General features: G+C 24.1%; 2 protein-coding genes across 3 annotated transcripts in view; one reads left to right on the forward strand and one right to left on the reverse strand.

Annotated features, from left to right (window-relative positions):
* The window catches only part of LOC129614153 (GATA zinc finger domain-containing protein 8-like), a 157,871-nt gene that overhangs the window by 94,159 nt on the left and 45,077 nt on the right, over positions 1–18,635 (reverse strand). The window lies entirely within an intron of this gene.
* Positions 1–18,635, forward strand: part of LOC129614142 (uncharacterized) — a 53,399-nt gene that overhangs the window by 1,501 nt on the left and 33,263 nt on the right. The window lies entirely within an intron of this gene.

The following is an 18,635-nucleotide window of genomic DNA, read 5'->3' on the forward strand; positions in this document are numbered from 1 at the left end:
TGGTAAATGAAGTTGTGTATTAAAACTATTTTTATTTTTTTCACAGAATTTTTGAGCATCGTTGCATAAAGTATTCATTTGATACAAGTAAAACAAAAATTTATCAATGGTTTGATTTACCATATTATAATTCAGATAGTATTCCAAATGTTATAACTTCAAATTTTGATGAATTTTACCGTTTATTCAATAGTCATTTGAGTTCATCGGAGGTTTGAAAAAAAAATGTGAAATTGAAATGATATTGGAAAAAAAAAATAAAATGTGTTTGTGATTCTAAAATTATTTTTTGTGAAAATAAATTTTCATTTTGTCTGAATAAATTTTGCATATATTTGTGTATTTTAATAAAATCAAAATATTTTTAAAGATATTGTGAAGTTATTATAAAATAGAAGGACCCTGGTTTGTTATTGATGATATTTTGTGTTTTCAATTTTAGTTTTAAAATATGTGGCAATAGACATGCTCCGACTTTTAAGATTTTTAATTGATTCTTCGAGAAACATTTCTATTGCAAACAAAATAGTTTGTTTTATATCACAATTTTAGTCTTTTCTTAAATTTATTTTAAATAATGCAAATGGAATAAAAAAATCAAATTTATGAGATATTCTTATATTTATGCTTGAATTTCCATACACCACCGTAGACTCTCTTTGACAATCTTCCTTTTAGCTCTTTCTTTTGCTCCCCACAGCTTTAACAGTTTTAGTAAAACAATATTGTCATGTTGCTATTGCTGATCTATAATTATATAAAGTCCAAAGATTTTAGATAGTTACGCAAGTAATAACAGATTTGAGAGCAAATATGACAAACAATTTTATAACTAACCTTAAGCTTAAGTGATTGAACAAAATATTAATTGGTAAAATGTCACGGCTTTATATATAGGAAAGGTATTGGTAGGCCAACAATAATTCACGCTTTTTGATTTTGTTGCTTTTGATCGGTTCTAGAAATTTATTGTTTTATCACTTTCATCGGTAAGAACGAGTTTCAAAGAAACTAACAACTGATGAGCCATTAAAGCTATTAAATCTATATTTTCGAAAATGCTGAAAATCCAAAAATTTTTCCTATTAACATCCCCTTAAATTTTAAATTAGCAAGTTCTCTTAATTAAAATTTTTACATTTTATAATTTACCTACATTTTTATCAATATTTTTTATCTCAATTTCTCTTAAATTTATTTGAGAATATTTTGTTTTTCATCTCTTATTTTTATACAATAAAAATGCATGCATTAAAAACTCTTTCATTTTTATTTCTCTTAAAGTTTTATTTATGTTTTGTTGCATTAAAACTAATCACCCAATTATTATGCATTTTTGGTTTTTTTTTTTTTGTCTGTAGGTACTATCATATTAATTTTTATCATTTTATTTTGTTCACTTATTGTTCTTAATATGTTTGCATTCTATAATGTTCGCCATTGTTTCCAATTAATATATTTTTACGTTTCATGCATTTTATTCGTTTGTTTGTTTGTCTTATAGTTGGCATAAGTTCTATTATATTATTCTTCAAGTGTTCCCATATATAATATGCATTAATGTTTTATTTCTCTATTCTTATAAAAATTGTTTTTCTTTTGTTTAACACTCCTCTCAACCTCACAGTATTCTTCATACATTCCTTTCCTATCTATACATATACATATATATATATATGAATACTATAATGAAAAATCTTTTAAAAACATTGTTTGTTATTGTATTAAATTTTATGGTATGCTATATAAAGGAATATGCGCTTGTTGAAATGCTTGTGTTCCCGACTTAACACATATTTATATTACATATATTATAATATAAATATATGTATATGGTTCCGTTAAGATTTTTACAAGTGTCGTTATTATGTAGTCATTGCGGTATTTATGTATATCATTTATTTATTCTTAGAATATTATGCATACATGTAAAATAATTTGATGGGTGCAATTACCTAGTGCATTTATGATATCTATATGTTTCTATATAATATGATAAAAAAGTATTTTTTTAGCATTCATATGTACATACTCATACATTCATATGTATATAAAATTATATACAATATATACCCTTAGGTATTGTATGTCTAGAAGTGCTTAGAATTTAGAAAAGAGTACTACTAATAATGAACAAAAAAGAAATGACTGTAATAATAATAATAAAAATAATAATAATAATAATGTAAATAACTGTTAAAACAGCGCCGTGTTATGATAATAATATACACAATGTGGTTGGTGATAACAATGAAACATAAAAAGTATAATACAAAGCTTGCGAAGAGCAACTCATATTTTATATATGTATACATAAATACAAATTTTGTTTACATATATTATTATACAAGCAAGAGAAGAATGGAAAAGCAAAAAAAAAAAAAAAATAAGAAAAAACACAAAAAAAAATGTTAAAAAGAAAAATGTAAAATGAATGTTGTTAAGCTTTCACAATAGAATTCCTGTTTTAATACATTATTTATAAAAATATTCAAGAAATATTATTTAAAATATAAGTAAAAAATATAGGAGATAGTTGGGATGTAATGGTGGCAGCGAAAACATGAAAATAATAAATAAACCGTAGGTGCGGAAATATTAAAAAATTTCTCATTAAAAAAATTTTTTAACAGGTAGTCTTAAAAGCGCATTAAATTTTAAGTTGCCGCTCCAAAATATTCGACTAAAAGACTCTTAAATGTTCAACTTTCTTGTAATTACATAAGAATTTTTTAAATTTTACCATCAAATCATTTAGACAGCATGATAATAGTTATAACGAGTATTTTTTGTATATTTCTACAAGATTCTCTTCTAACAAGCTTTATTAAGTCTATTATTACGGCTACAATCTCATAACCTAACGCTTAATTCTTTTCAAAAAGTATTAAACTTTAAAATCATCGGGCACTTCTATAAACAAATTTATTTTAAATATTTAAAAACTCTTCCATTATTTTTAACTCTTTTGATGAGTTCATAAGCGCTCTTACGATTTAGTTAACTTGAAAATGATAGTCATGCTATGGGAAACATTAATTAAAGCCAGCAACACCATAAATTTTGTTATTATTACTCTTATAACATAACATAATCCTTATATAATAATGATATCCCTTTCTTCCATATATTTAATTTGCTTTTCTACCAAAAAAAAAAATAATTTTTGTTGGTATTTCTTTAATAAATTCTCCAAAACAATTGTTATAATTGTTACTAGAAGTTAAAATACTTGAACACAAGTTGCTATTATGTATGTTTGTTCTACCTAACTTCAAAGAAGTAATATGGAGAAAAAATTAGGTAGGTAGATTGCAGTAAAAATTTATCAGTAAATTTGAAAGAGTCTACTACGTTCATTACACTATAGTATGTGCTTACTGTTTTGTTATTTGAAATAATAACGGTATAAAAAGAAGGTTACTTTTCTCTGCTTGACGCCATTTTTTCAGTGCTTTTTTTTATTACTTAACATAATATTACATTAAACACGGTGTACGGTACTTGAAGATACGCCCGTATAGCAGGGTAACAGATTTGATTCAGTTCAGACGAACAAGAACTACCAATTGAAATGTTTCTTTTTGGTCAGAAAATTGATCAAAATATGAGGTTGAAAAAAGTTGGGATTGGAAACCGGTCAAATCCTCAATCAATACCTATGAAATTTGAGTCGTTGTGTTTTTAGTTTCAGAGATCTTTAAGTGAAAAATCAAAATTTTTTAAAATTTTTTGAATTTTTTGTACTCTTTTCCAATATGAAAAGCAATTTACTTTGATTTTATTACCAAATAATTCCAACAATCATAGAAATTTGGTGCAAAAAACAACAACGATAGCTTTAAAATGAGTAAGTACATTATGTTGGTTTTGTTTGCCATATTGACCGAGTTATAAGTTAAAATTGGGTGATTTTAAGAAAGATTAATTTTGAGTTTTAATTTCTTGGAAAATTGAACTTGGTGTTTTTGTTCGTTTGGATTCATTGTGTCATATTATTTCGGGAGTACCGTCGCATCTCGGACACCCAGTACAGTTAATACAAATAATTTATTTTCATATCTTAATGAGCTGTGCATATAACAATACCAATACACCTGGGTGTACAGATATAAAAATATCATGACAACCTGCAAACATATATTTAAACTTTAATAATAATAACAAAAAAAAACAGTTGCAAAAGAATAACACTAAATATATTTATACATATACCTATAGTATTTTCTTATGGGATTTTTATTGTTGTCGTAACAAAAAAGTGCAGGAATAAGAAAAACAAAAAGGATTTGAAAACGAAAACAATAATAATTGCATGGAAAATTTTAGTTTTATTTTCATTTTTTAAGTTTAATTTCTTTTTTTTTTCTTGTTTTCGTTGTGTTTCATCGTAATAAGAACCATCATCAACATTATTGTCGTCATCATTAGTTTCACCTCATGCAGTTTCTGCAGCCTTCTATGTATAAATACTTGTTATAAATATGTATAAATATTTATATACTTAATATATTAAGAGGTACTTAAGAAGCTATATGTATAAGTTTAAAAATTTCGTAATGTTCTTGTTGTGTGGTTTTTTCGTATTTACCATTATAATATTTTGTAATTTATATGAAATATAAATAATATTATACAAGTCTAAAGTATAATAAAAGAAATACAATATTATAAAACATGCATGTAATATACAAAATGCATAATATTTATAATATTATATTAACAGATTCATTGTTAATTTATGTAAAATGGAAGGACACCATACTATATAGTCATACAGAAGAAATATTTTGAAAAAGAACTTAAAAGCAAGTTATACAATAATAAATTTAAGAATATTACATGTAATTGAATTATGATGAAGTGTATTGTACAGTAATATAGACAACAACAGACTATAAAACTGTTATATAATATAACTGTTAATTAAAAGAAAATTTTAATTAATATTCTGGTATATCGTGTACAATCTCGAGATGAAAATATTTCACATAATATTTTCAAGGTAAAAATTTAAAATGATCAGATATAACAATAATTTGTAATAAGGACTACAAATTTAAAATAATGTATAATTCCTGTATTTAATAGCCAGATTATTCAGACAATTATTACTTGATCTCGTTCAATTGGATGTTTTTAAAATATTTTAATATTTTCTCTTCGAAATTTATTTTGTGCATAAAACGATGTTTCTTTTAGGAGTAAAAACTTAATTTTTAATTTAAATATTGGACATTTCACATTTATTTTCAAATTTAAAATAAAACAATAAAGCTGATCTATCTGAATAAAATTGGGTGTAAAACACTTATCTCAAAAATTTTTTATAATTATACAAGTTTATAATTGATAGTATTATGCATAATACAAAGACCGTAAAAGATACAAATTTGAAAGTTTTTATTATACCTACGACTACAAGCCTTCCTCAGATATTGGCGTTATATACAGGATGACCCTGTAACGTGGTAAAGTCCCTCGGTGGCAGAAAAGTGGGATAATTTCATGAAAAAAAATGTTCTTGGGAGGGGGTCAGTACCAAATGAATACATAACCACCAAAATCCCAATTGAAAATTTTTGATTTGGACAAAAAGGTATAATAATTCCATAATAATTCTTAACCGATTTAAAAAAATTAATATGCAATGGAAAGCTATTATATAAACAATATTGTCCCACCTTTCTGTACTAAGAGTTTATATCATGTTACAGATACACATTGTAATATGAATCAGCGCATATACACTAAAATCGCACAAGTCAGTGTAATTTCGAAATTTTTTATATTATTTTAATATTGCTCTCAAATTCTTCTTTCAATATAAGAAGCTTTTTCAGTCATTTCCATTCGCAAATCCGTATATAAATTAAGTATATATACATTATTTTAATTGAGTTATTTGAAATAGAGATATGTGAGCATTCTTTTCAAATTTAAAACAGAATTTAAACAAAAACTAAAATTTTCTTTTATATTTTTCTCTTTTATAATAATTTTTCCAATATTTTATTTAAATAATCGCAATTTAAAGTTAAACTTTTATAAACATAGCCTTGTTATACATATTATATAGAACAGGGATAGCGAACCAAAGGTGGCACTACTTTCCCTGGCACGCGCTAATAAATATCTCAGTGCAAAATTTTTTATATTTCCGATATTATATTTGCTAAAAATTGTTTCCAAAAATTTTTTAAGTGAATCAACTTAGCGGCAGCAATTCAACAACAAAAATCTGATTAATTCTATATTTATAATGTATGTATAAATAAGGTTATGTCAGTTATAAATAAATCAACATATTTGTGTAAATGACAAATATACTTTATTTATTTTAAGGCACGCGAGTATTTTCATTTTTCTAAAATAATTATGTTTTGGCACGCAGTCCGATAAAGGTTTGCCATCTCTGTATAGAACATAATAATAAATGTATGTATGTACACCATAAAGACAGCATATGATTATATTTTGTACCTATACCCACATTAACAATATATGAATATTCATAAAAAAAAATGTCATTACTTTTATGTTATAAAAGAGTGAAAAATTTGTATAAAATAATGATAATTATGCTGGTATAATAGTAGAATAGCAGTAACAGCAAATCCAATTGTATTTCTTTATAATAGAACAATAGAAATAATTTTGTATATATAAAAGAATAAAATAAAATAATATGAATAACGTGCCAGGTAAATTTTTATTTTAAAATAATAAAAAATAGCAAGCAATTATTACTTTTATGATATTAGCAATTTCACATAATGGATGTAAAAAATTATTTTTTTTAGAAATGAATTCAATTTACATATTATATTGTAATATGTATGTATGTGTAAGTTATATGGCGTTTTTGTTTATAAATTTTGAAATTTATAAACTTATTCTTTTACAAATTTTAAAAAAATTTTTTATTTGATAAAGAAAATACGATGTGACAATAAAATACAGAGTGAAATATTATTAATTATTAGGTTTTATGAATAGTGCCATATGTGTAACAATGAAAGGTAAATATGTATGGAAGTAAATGTTTCATCGAATTTATTTATTAACGGTTCTTTTGCAAAACTCTTTTACTTTGATAGCTTCATTGGTTTAAGAGATATAAGCTTTTAAAATCTTTTAAAATTTTTATCTTTGAAAGTCCTTGTCGTCCTTAAAGGATATTTTGGTAAAGAGTGGTTTGGAAAATTACGAATTTTTTAAAATAACAAAGTATCTTATCTCACCTTTTTTTAATTAATTTTATTTTTTAACTATTTATTTACTAATTAATTTTTCTGAAGCGCAAAACCCGAAAAAAAAATTGCAATATGTTAAAAATTGTTACCAAAAAAAAAATTTATAAAAAGTATAAACAATAATTATCAAGTAATAAGAAAAACAAAATATTCCAATGATTAGAAATTTAGCAGATTGAAAAATTTTATGACTGAGCACAAATTTTGGATTTTTACTTATTTAATATATTTGAAAGCATTTAATAATGTTATTTCAGTTAATAGGTGCATTATTGATAACAATGGGTCATTTGTTATACGATTTTATAGATGAAATATAAATAATTTATTTTTTATCCTTTTCATTCAATTTTATTGTATTCTGATACAGCAGAACTAAATAACTTTCTTGATCCGTCTTTGTTTCTTTTGTAATTTGTAGCGATTTTTTGTTACATAGCTATGGATCTCGGTTCCTTGTATGTAAAGTAAGTATTTTTTAAAATATGTTTTTGTAATATATTGTGCATATATTCAATTTGTTCAGATTCAACATTAATCAGACTCAACTACTTTTACTTGACTACTTTTATCACATTTAACCCTCAAATATTTATGTACTTCTGTGTGAAAATCCGAATATCTATTAAAAATTTTTTTTCAATCTTATAATAATCTTAAAACACTATTTTTTTTTAATATTTTAAAACGCAAACTTATTAAAACTATGTACATGTTTTCATAAAGTTCTAATCAATTCAATATAATCCTTGAATGCACAAAAAATAAAAAATAAAAAAATGATGTTTGTCAAAGTTTTGTATGAAAACTTTTTAATTGCATCAAGCACAGACAAATGAAAAGAAAAAATAAACAAAATAATATTAAAAAACAACAATATCACCTATAAAATTTTAGAATTCACACTTACAAGTTTTCATAGATGGGTACATGCGACTTATGTATACATTCATAATTATGTATAATAAAAAATATTTAAATATTTAATATGATTAAGTTTATACAAGACACAACTATTATTTTTAATATTTTTTTATGTATATATATATTTATACACATAAAAAGTATCCTTGAAGAATTCCTTTAAAAAAAATCTACTTATATTTTGTAAGCAAGAGTATTTTTTTTTTTTTTGCTCCAAAATAATGAAAAACTTTTTAAACTTTAAATTATAAATAATAAAAAGAAGCAAAAAGAGAGAAAGTAAAAAAAAAATGAAAAGTTGATGAAAATTTATTTTTAATTATCTTGAAACTATAAACTTTACTCTTCTATAGTGTAAAGTTTGTTTTTTTCATCTCTATATCCTGATAATCTTAAATTAATAATTTTTTTTTTTAAATAAAAATTTAAAAAATTAAAAAAAAGAAAAAAACTTTTTTTAAGCTCTTTTAAATCTCATTTAAGCATTCTAAACCCATATTTCTTGTTTCAATCATACCAAACTTTTTTAAAATGGATTCATACATACTTGCTATCCTTATGCATCCTTAAATTTTCTATATAACAACAAAATTTAAATTTTCTATATATTTTGAATTTTAATTAAGAAGTTTTCCTTTTTAGTTGTTTTTGTCCTTTTTTGTTTTACAAAACAAAAAAAAATGTTTGAATAAAAAAAAAAACTTTAAATATTTCTAGAATGGACATGTGAAAATTTACATAACCCGAAGGCAAATAAAAAATTCCCTATAGAAAAATTACAAGAGATAAAGAGGATAAAATGCATAGAGAAAAAAAAAATTCAATCTGCACTTAAACTACTTGTAGGAGTAGCATAAAATATTATTGCACATGGAAAAAATTTTCCTAAATCTGGTATATTGTAATTTCCGATAAAATGTGAAAATTTGTAACATATAAAACCATAAATATTTTAATTTAATTATTTTGATACTAATAAATTTTTGTAGTAATAAAAAAAAAATATCCAAAAATTCTTATAAAAGGCTATTTGATCTTAAATAGGATTACAATAATTTATAATTGTTTTTTTTTTTAAAGAAAAAACTGAAAATAAAAATAACATACCGTATATATGATAAGTAAAATTAGAATTAATTAGAAACGGTCAGAATTTTCAAAGCGTTAACAGAACTAAGATCATTTACATAAACACAGACTAGTTTGCAATATACAAAACCTTATTCAGAAATAAATTTTTTCCCCTAAGTAGATAGAGTTCACGTTAGACTAACATTTAATTAAAAATTTTAGGACTAAGACCAAATTAAAATAAAATTATTGGATTTTTTAAAATAGTTTCAAATGTTTTAATGCTGTAATTAGAAAAATTACATTTACTTATAATATAAAAATTTTTATAATTTCCAGTTCAAATTTGAAATACGAATAGAAAGCATACATTTATGCAAAATGCAATACAAGTTTTAATAAAAATTTTAACCAATAATTTTATTGTAACAGATGTATTTTGTAATAAAGCTGACAATAACCTGTTATATTACAATATTCAATGATTATTGTAATCAAATAGAAGCAAACACTTTGAATAAATTATTTATTATTGCGATTACTTCAGTAAACGTATTGAGAACAAAATAACACTAGATGACACACATTTTATTAATTTTATATTTTAAATTAAAATATCTGTAAATTTTATTAATCTAATAAATTCAGCACAAAAGTACAAAAATTATTATTCATTATCAAAATTCGATTAAAGTAATTTCGCCTATAATTATGCAATTTTTACATTTCTTTCACGTATTACTCTTTTATAATTAGATAGCTAGCTAGCCATTTTATAAATTTAATATTTTAAAATTTTAATTTACTTAAATTTTATTCATTTTAAACTTTTTGCAGTTAGCAACTTAAATTTTTATCGTAAACATATAAACAAACTTTTTCAGAAAAAAAAAAATAACAAAACTTCTTCATTTTATATTTTTGAATGAATTTCGAAACTCAATCAAGAAAGATTTAATACAAGAATAATAATCTGAAAGTAAAAATATAAAAAACAAAACAAGTAAACGATAAAATATAAAGTAGAAATTATGCTTAGGAAGAAACTTTTCTAATATTTGAAAAGTTCTAATGATACTTATGGGGGTCCCATTTAACTTTTCTCTTCGATTTTGTTTTTGTGTTTCGATTTATTTTGTGTTGCTAAAAAATTTCATATTATCTGATAATAACAATAACAGAAAAAGTTTTAAATTTTTTAAGTTGATTAATGCATTTAAAATTTTTTTTCTTTAATTTTTAAAATATTAAAAATTTAATTCTCTGGTTGTTTGTTTTTTTTTAAATAAAAATTTCTGGTTCATTTGGAAAAAGTAAATTTGATCATATGATTTGAGACAAAAATATTGTTTTAGTAAAATATTCAAGTACTGGCTAGAATGCAAGCATATATAAAATTAAATTATAAAAAATTATAATTAAATTTCAATTTAAATATTTTTTTTTTAAATTTAAGACTGGAATGCCAGGTTTATCGGATTGAAATGTTAGCCAGAAAAGTAGAATTTTTTTTTCTGTTCTTAAGAAACAAATGCAAAAATCACAATCAAAAACAAATAAATGAAATTTGATGAAACATTGCCAAATTCAATAACTATCAAAATAGTTAATACAGAAGCAGAAGTTCGAAAATTTACGTGCATATTAAAAGAGCGTTCGGCACAGTAAAACGCGAAGCAAAATGGAAAGTAGTGAATAATAAAAGAATACCACGAAAACAAACGAAATCTCAAACAAGTATTATACAAATATGCTGAAGCTAGGGAGAAACAACGCATCGAGACTGGTGGACCGCACGGGTTACCCCTCTTACCGCTGCTGTTCAACATAGTTCTAGATGAAATAATACGGAACCAATGAACAACCACTCCAAGTGGCATACAATGAACCCTAACAAACTTGCTCGGATTTCGGAATAGGCAGATGACATCGCTCCTCTAGGAAAAAAACAGAATACAGGTGTTCATAAAGAGGAGCCTAAAAAACATCTGGCGATTATTCTGGCCTACACGAATTTCTCATACAGACTTCTCGACCTTATCACACCAAGAGTCTATTTCAAAAGTAATTACAAAGAAAAAATGGGGATGGATAGCTCACACACTGCGACTATTATGAGCCAGGTATTCGAGTAGAACCCGCAAGGGAGAAGAAGTGACAACCCAAGAATACATGGCAAAGAGCAATAAAGAAAGAAATCGCTACGGCCAAATGGTCTTTAATAGAATTCGTTGGAAAAGTTTTGGTAAAATCCTATGCTCCCAAGGAGAGTAGATGAAGATAATGAATATGTTATGGAGATAAAAATATTTTGAGGTAACTTAATAATACTTTGAGCAAAATTAGTTACAATTTGCTCTCTCACGATTTTAGAGAAAAATTTACTTTATTGAATGCGATTTTCTTATCAACTATTTGGGAATAAATAGATTTAAAAGAAGAAATATTTGAATCGACGAAATATGTCTACGATTCTTGAAATAAATTCTAATATATTTTATTACTATACGAGTATATATAGTAAAATTAAAAATCCCAACTAAAAATTAAGATTTTCTTCTTTTATACATATATTATTATTAAATAAAAATTCCCCAGAACTTCTCAATTGCAATTGGCCAAATACTTAAGCTCTGCCATTTAGTGTAATAAATATTTTAATTGTGTATATAAACTAGTATATTAGCAATATATATATAATAATAATGGCCGGATAACTGAACTTATGGAAAAAGAATAAGAGAAAAAAAAGTTTAAAGTTTAAAACTAACAATCCCATTAAATTTTGCTATATGACAATAAATTTCCTTATAAGTATTAATTTAACTCTTGGGTCTAATATTTTAAGCTTAAGCAAAATAAATTCTATAAAAGTATGAAATTTTTTTATTCCTACAATATGTTATTGTTTTAAATACAACTACACATATACATAGAAATAATAGTAAAAACTTTAACATAAAAGTGTTATATAAGTTAAGTCTTTACATCATACACAAATAACATTGCTTTCATTAAAATATTTTAAGATTTTCGTATATATTCAAACATACATATATAATTTGGTTTATAGTATATGGTATTGTGGGGTCGAATATATTATAAATTACTCTCTAAACAATATTATAGAAAAAAAAATATATAAGTATATTTTCGTAACCTTTTTGGTCTCAATTTTCATTGTTGTTTGGTCTTTTCTGAATTTAAAAACAGAAAAACAAAATACAAAAAAAAAAAAATAATAAATTTTTAAAGTAAAGGATTTAAAATATATACGATATTGACCTGATCCGTCGGAATTTTTATGATAGCTGTACCTACAAACAAATATTGATATTTCTTCATCATAACTTATACAATATGGTATAGATTTATGATCATTCTCATTCCAATAAAATAAAAACGAAAAATAGACTACTTATGTATAGAACAGAATGTGTATAATAATTGTACAAACTGTTATACAATTCCTACCATAAAATAATAAAAACCATAATTGCCAAGGCAAACTTTGTTAGGGTAAAGTTTATTTTTCTTTTTACCGACCGTATTGTGTAAACAATAGGTAGGTTATGTGATGGCAACAAATTTTGCATATCGAGTTTTCGGTGGGAACGTACTTCTCCATAGCAGGGAAGTGTAAATAAACTATTTTTAGCAACCTGTCGGTCTGTCGGTCTGTCGGTCTGTCGGTCTGTCGGTCTGTCGGTCTGTCGGTCTGTCCGTCTGTCGGTCTGTGTGTGCACGCGTGTATCTCAAGTTCGGCTGAACCGATTTTGATGAAATTTTATATGTAAGTTTGTTTCCACCATGGCACGGATCGATCAACTTTTGGTATATATCAGGCCTCGGGAACTGCACTTTTTAGCGGGCCTGTTTTACATTTTTGAACATTTTGAAGAAAGTATTCAACCGATTTACTTGAAATTTTATATATAAGCTCAGCTCGACCGTCCGCAAAAATTCGTATGTTTTGGAAGAAATCAGGCATCGGCAACTAGACGTTTACTACGGGCCAAATATACGTTTTTGTGTATATAAAGAGAAATAATCAGCCGATTTCATTGAAATTTAATATATGAACTCCTCGTATTAAAACAATGAACATGTAAATTTTTTGGAAAGATCAGGGCTCGAAAACGGATTTGCGGGCCGATTTTACATTTTTCACCATTTTGAAGAAAGTGTTCAACCGATTTACTTGAAATTTCATATATAAGCTTTGCTCGATCATACGCAAAAATTCCTAACTTTTGGAAGAAATCAGGCATCAGCAACTGGGCGTTTACTACGGGCCAAATATACATTTTTGTGTATATAAAGAGAAATAATCAACCGATTTCATTGAAATTTAATATATAAATTGCTCATATTAAAGCAATGAACATATAACTTTTTTGGAAAGATCAGGGCTCGAGAACTGATTTGCGGGCCGATTTTACATTTTTCACCATATCCACAGAACAAATTGATGAAAATTCTTGAAATTTGATATTTGAGTTCTGGTTGTTACCGAAACTAACTGGCGAGCATTTCAGGGAATTCGGGTAACACAAAGCGAAACTCTACTAAGAGCCAAATTTACATTTTTCTAAGTATGTTAACTATAAGCTTACTAATGTCCTAAAAATTGGAAAGAAGTATTTAACAGACATTTTTATAATATTCTGTAACACTTTCATTTAACTAGACAATACAGAATGCGGTCGGTTATGTGCTGACCACATCAGATTTTTTTTAATATTAAATGCTATAAGTAATAATATTATGGCCCTTAAAATAATAAATGCAATATGAATAGTACACATAGGCTTAAACTTATATACGTGTGTATAATAATATGTACATAAAATTATATATGAATAATTTTATTTTTGTAATATGATCTATAAGGTTATACATAAGAATGTTTGAAAAGACAGTAATTATCCTTTTTTATTTCTTGAGCAAAAAAAATAAAATAAAAAAGAAAACAAACAAACAAGTTCTCACACTTATACAACACCAAAATATTAAAGAGATTACCAACAAAAATTAAAAAATTTCATTTTATGAATTTTAAAAATATCTTTGTATACTTGCCTATAATTTAATCTTTTTTAATGAGTTGTCATAGAAAAAGTGTTTCAAAACTTTGGAATGAAGCCAAATGTAAAAAAAATTGAAATAACATTTTTGATTTACTAAGTGCATTTGAAAAATTATCAATGATATCTAAGAAAGATTATAGCTTTGTCTTCCAATCCTGTACACTCTAATAAAAAAATTCCGACTAATTTTAATACAAAAAAACTTAAATTAGAAGACTGGAGTTCATCATTAAAATTAGAATTGTTTAGACTACTATTGTATTTTCTAATAGCCTATAAATTTAAATTTAAATTTTCTGAACACCTTGCGATACCAAATATAATTAATTTTGCATTAAATTAATAATTTTATTGAAACTTCCTATAATAAAAATTTGTCTTATTTATTTCTTATAATGAAAATTTTTGAAAACTTTCTATCCAGCCATCATATAGTCCTAGAAATATGAGAATAAAAAAAATTAAATTCAAAATTATTCAGAACTAAATACAAAAACTGTCTAAGCATAAAAATTTAATAATAAAGAAATATTTCTTAAATCAAAGTTTATTTGTATGTTCTTATATAACATAAAATATTTTTGTATATATACTTTACTATATACATATACATAGTTATGAAGGACAATATTTTAAATGTTTAATTATTATTTTACATAAGTATATATCTATGTATATATTTTATGAATGTATATACAATAAATTATTCATTGAGATTTTTTAAGTGGTGTCATAATCAATTCCGCCTTCCTCTTTCACTTCAAATTTGTTTCTTTTCTCTTGATTACCTTAAGTTTATTAATTAGAAAAAGTTCCTTACTTATTTAATTTTATAAGAAAATTAAAGTTGCAAATATTCTTACTTAGAAAAATGCAAAAACTATTCATTTTATATTTTCAATTTCGTAGAATTCTATTTAAATTTTTAATATTTTATGTTGTTATGCTAAGAATACGTTCTATATGTTCTACATGTCTGTCTGTCTGTCAGTGTCTCAGGTTCGGTTGAATTGATTTAGATGAAATTTTATACATGAATTTACTTTGAACAGTTGACTTAAAATTTGACATAAGTCAAATCTTTATTACGTGCCTATTTTACGATTTTCATTATTATTATTAAGAAAGTATTTAACAAATTTTATATATAAGCAAATTTAACAATTTTTATACAACTTTTGTAACTAATCAGATGTCAGAAACTGGCCAAATTTACATTCTTGCACATATAAAGAAATTCCAACCAAGAGTAAATAATCGTCCAATTTCCTTAATTTAATAGTTTGATTCAGGTTTACATCCTGAAGCAGTGAACTTATAAATTTTTTGAGAATATTATATTATAAGGGTTCAGAAACTGAACTTTCACTAAAAGCCTATTTTACTTTTTTTACCATATTTCAGAAACTAATTAACAGAATTCGATTTATTAATTATTTTACTAGTAAAATTTAATACTAGTAAAAACAATTGTGGCAACGATATTTTCAGGAAAAAAACTGAAAATTTGGCAACCTTAACTCCCATAATTCATTGTAATATTATATGGATAGACAATAATTTCCTTGAAAACTAATCCTCCCCGAAAAGAATATTATTTCTCCTTTTGAAATAAAAAACTGAGCCGACACGTAAATTCATACATACTTCTTTATATGATACAAATTATTATAAATATTTTCATTTAAATAAATTATTGTTGAAATGATCTATAATAAATAATATTAAAATAAAATACAACTACATATAAAAAACAAAACAACATCTATATAACAAAAAATTATAAAGGATGTCTGGATGTAAAAATAAAATTTGAGAAGAATAATTATTTGCTTAACTTAAAAATTTTGGAAAAATTTTCATAAAGGGTATGAAAAAAGGAATGGTTTCTTTCTTTCCCTTTTTGTTTTTTGTGAAATAATTGATGTAAATTATACTCCTTTGATCTTTCGATATTTAAATTATGGTTACAATAAAATATTAAAAAAAAAAACATAAAATAAATAAACAAGTAAAGGAAAAGGATTATAGGATATGGATGAATGGATAAAGCACAAAAATTTAATCAAAAATATTGGTTCAAGTCGGTCGAAGAATAATTATTAATTATTTTATATATTATTGAGTTGGTTTTATTTCTCAGTGCTCGTAAAAAATTCTTTCATTTTAAAATTGTTTGTATTTTCAGGACTATAAACAAGGAATTTATTAAAAATATACTTTAGTTTGTGTATGTATATTATGGAAGATATACAAAAATTAAATATTTATGGGCATAAAATTAAATAAGAAATATTTTTCGATTTATTTACTTTTGTAAATAAATTTTTATATTAATGTACTCGTATATACACATTTCAACCTTTATTGTTATATCTTGTTGAATAATATCTTTGTAATTTTAGAAAATTTTGAGTAAAATAAAATTATTGGCGAATATTTGGGTAAGATGAAACCGATATAAAGGGTATAGCTGTGATCCCATTTACTAAAATGAAATTTACTAAAATTGTTAAAACTAAATGAAAAATTCTTGAGTCTATGTTCAATATGATTGAAAATTAATAATTTATTTTAGTTAATTTTTTCCCTAGTATTATTTTAACTAGTGAAGTTAGAATTGAAAATTTAGAGGAAACTATAGCGATAGTAAATGTCTTTAAATTTGGTAATTGCTCTAATATTATTTTTACAATTTAAAGTGGAGTCTTTATTTATCAGATTAAAAAAGCTCAAGGTGTTGTACATAAAATGTAAAATACTCAAAATTTCCCCCGTTAATGCGATAGCTCGAATTTTTTACATTTAATATAAATTAATTATTCAATTTGGTACTGAAAATGCAAGAAAAACTGTCTAATCGTTATATAAAACGTAAAAAACATTCGAATCTCTACATAAAAGTAAAAATTCTAGGGGTCTTACTATGTAATTCTAATTTTGTAAAACAATTTTAGTATTTGGAAAAATCGTGAAGTAGCACCAATCCATTTGCCTGGTATTACCTTTTCATTTCTGCAAATACGGTAATCGTTTCACGAAATTCGAATTACATAGTAAGGCCGAAGCTTTTTTTTTTTAAATTAAAAGTATTGTCACTTAAAATTCAAAACTTTCAATACTTTTTCAATTAAATATTTCTTACGCAAACCATTTTTCACACAAAGTTCTGAATAATTGCTTTTTTTTTGCGTTTTTTTCAATTTTGTATTTTTTCAATAAATTACATAATTAATTTTAAAACTTAGTTTATTGCTATTAGACACAAATCGTGTTGCAATGCACACAATAATCACTAATATTGTTTCGTATCTCAAACGCTCATTAAAACATTTATTTATAAGTAAAATGAAATTGCAATATTAAAAAAAAACATTAATTTTTTCTCTAATAAAGTTTACTATAATTTAAACGAGACCATGGTCCGTTCTACAACACAAAAAAAAAATAGGTCAGTTAAAAAAATATTAGTTGCTTTTGTGATTACACAGGACTTATAAAATCAAAAAATCATGAAGAAGAAACCAATTTTTTTAATTTTAATATAAAAAAAATCCAGAGGGTGGAAAAGAAAATCTAAAATCCTTAATACGTCACTATATCAAAATTTATTTAATTTTTTTCTCTTTCATTCCATTTTGGTTGTTCGCAGTAAGAAATGAAAAAACTGGATTTCTTATTAGTATTCAAAGTTTGTACAATTTCGCTTTGTATCCTTTATTTTTTTTTCAATATCTTTTTAGATTATATTTCACAATTTTATAAAATCAATTTCGAAAAAGAATATATAAGGATAAAAAGTTAACCGAAAACAAATAACGATAAGAGAGATCGTGTTTTTTATTTTTTCTTTTTTGTGTTTTTTTTTTGTTTTTTGGTTATCCTTATTTCATTTTATTAAAAAACATCAGTGCTCTAAATTTTGTATGTCCATCACATCAAATCTTGTACACTCGTATCCACAATATTTAGTGATATAAATTCAGATTTCGTGCTCGAAGGGGATATTAAAATTAATTTAATTAGATATCTGTGTATTTGTAATGTATGTATGTATATGTAGTAATATAATAAGGAAATTGATTCATCTCAATCAATATAAGCTCTGGAATTAAATAAAAGTGAAAGAAAAAGACTAATGGGAGCAATAGTAAATTGTAAAATATAAGAAAAAAGGTATAGAATTTTTTTATTTAAAAAAACAAAATAAGAAAATTTTAATATCAACGTTTTATTTTAAAACGATTAAACATTAAACATATAAAATGGAGTATTAAATGATGATGAATTGTTT

Source organism: Condylostylus longicornis, unplaced genomic scaffold, assembly GCF_029603195.1.
Source record: "Condylostylus longicornis isolate FDR11 unplaced genomic scaffold, ASM2960319v2 ptg000104l, whole genome shotgun sequence".
NCBI lineage: Eukaryota > Metazoa > Arthropoda > Insecta > Diptera > Dolichopodidae > Condylostylus > Condylostylus longicornis.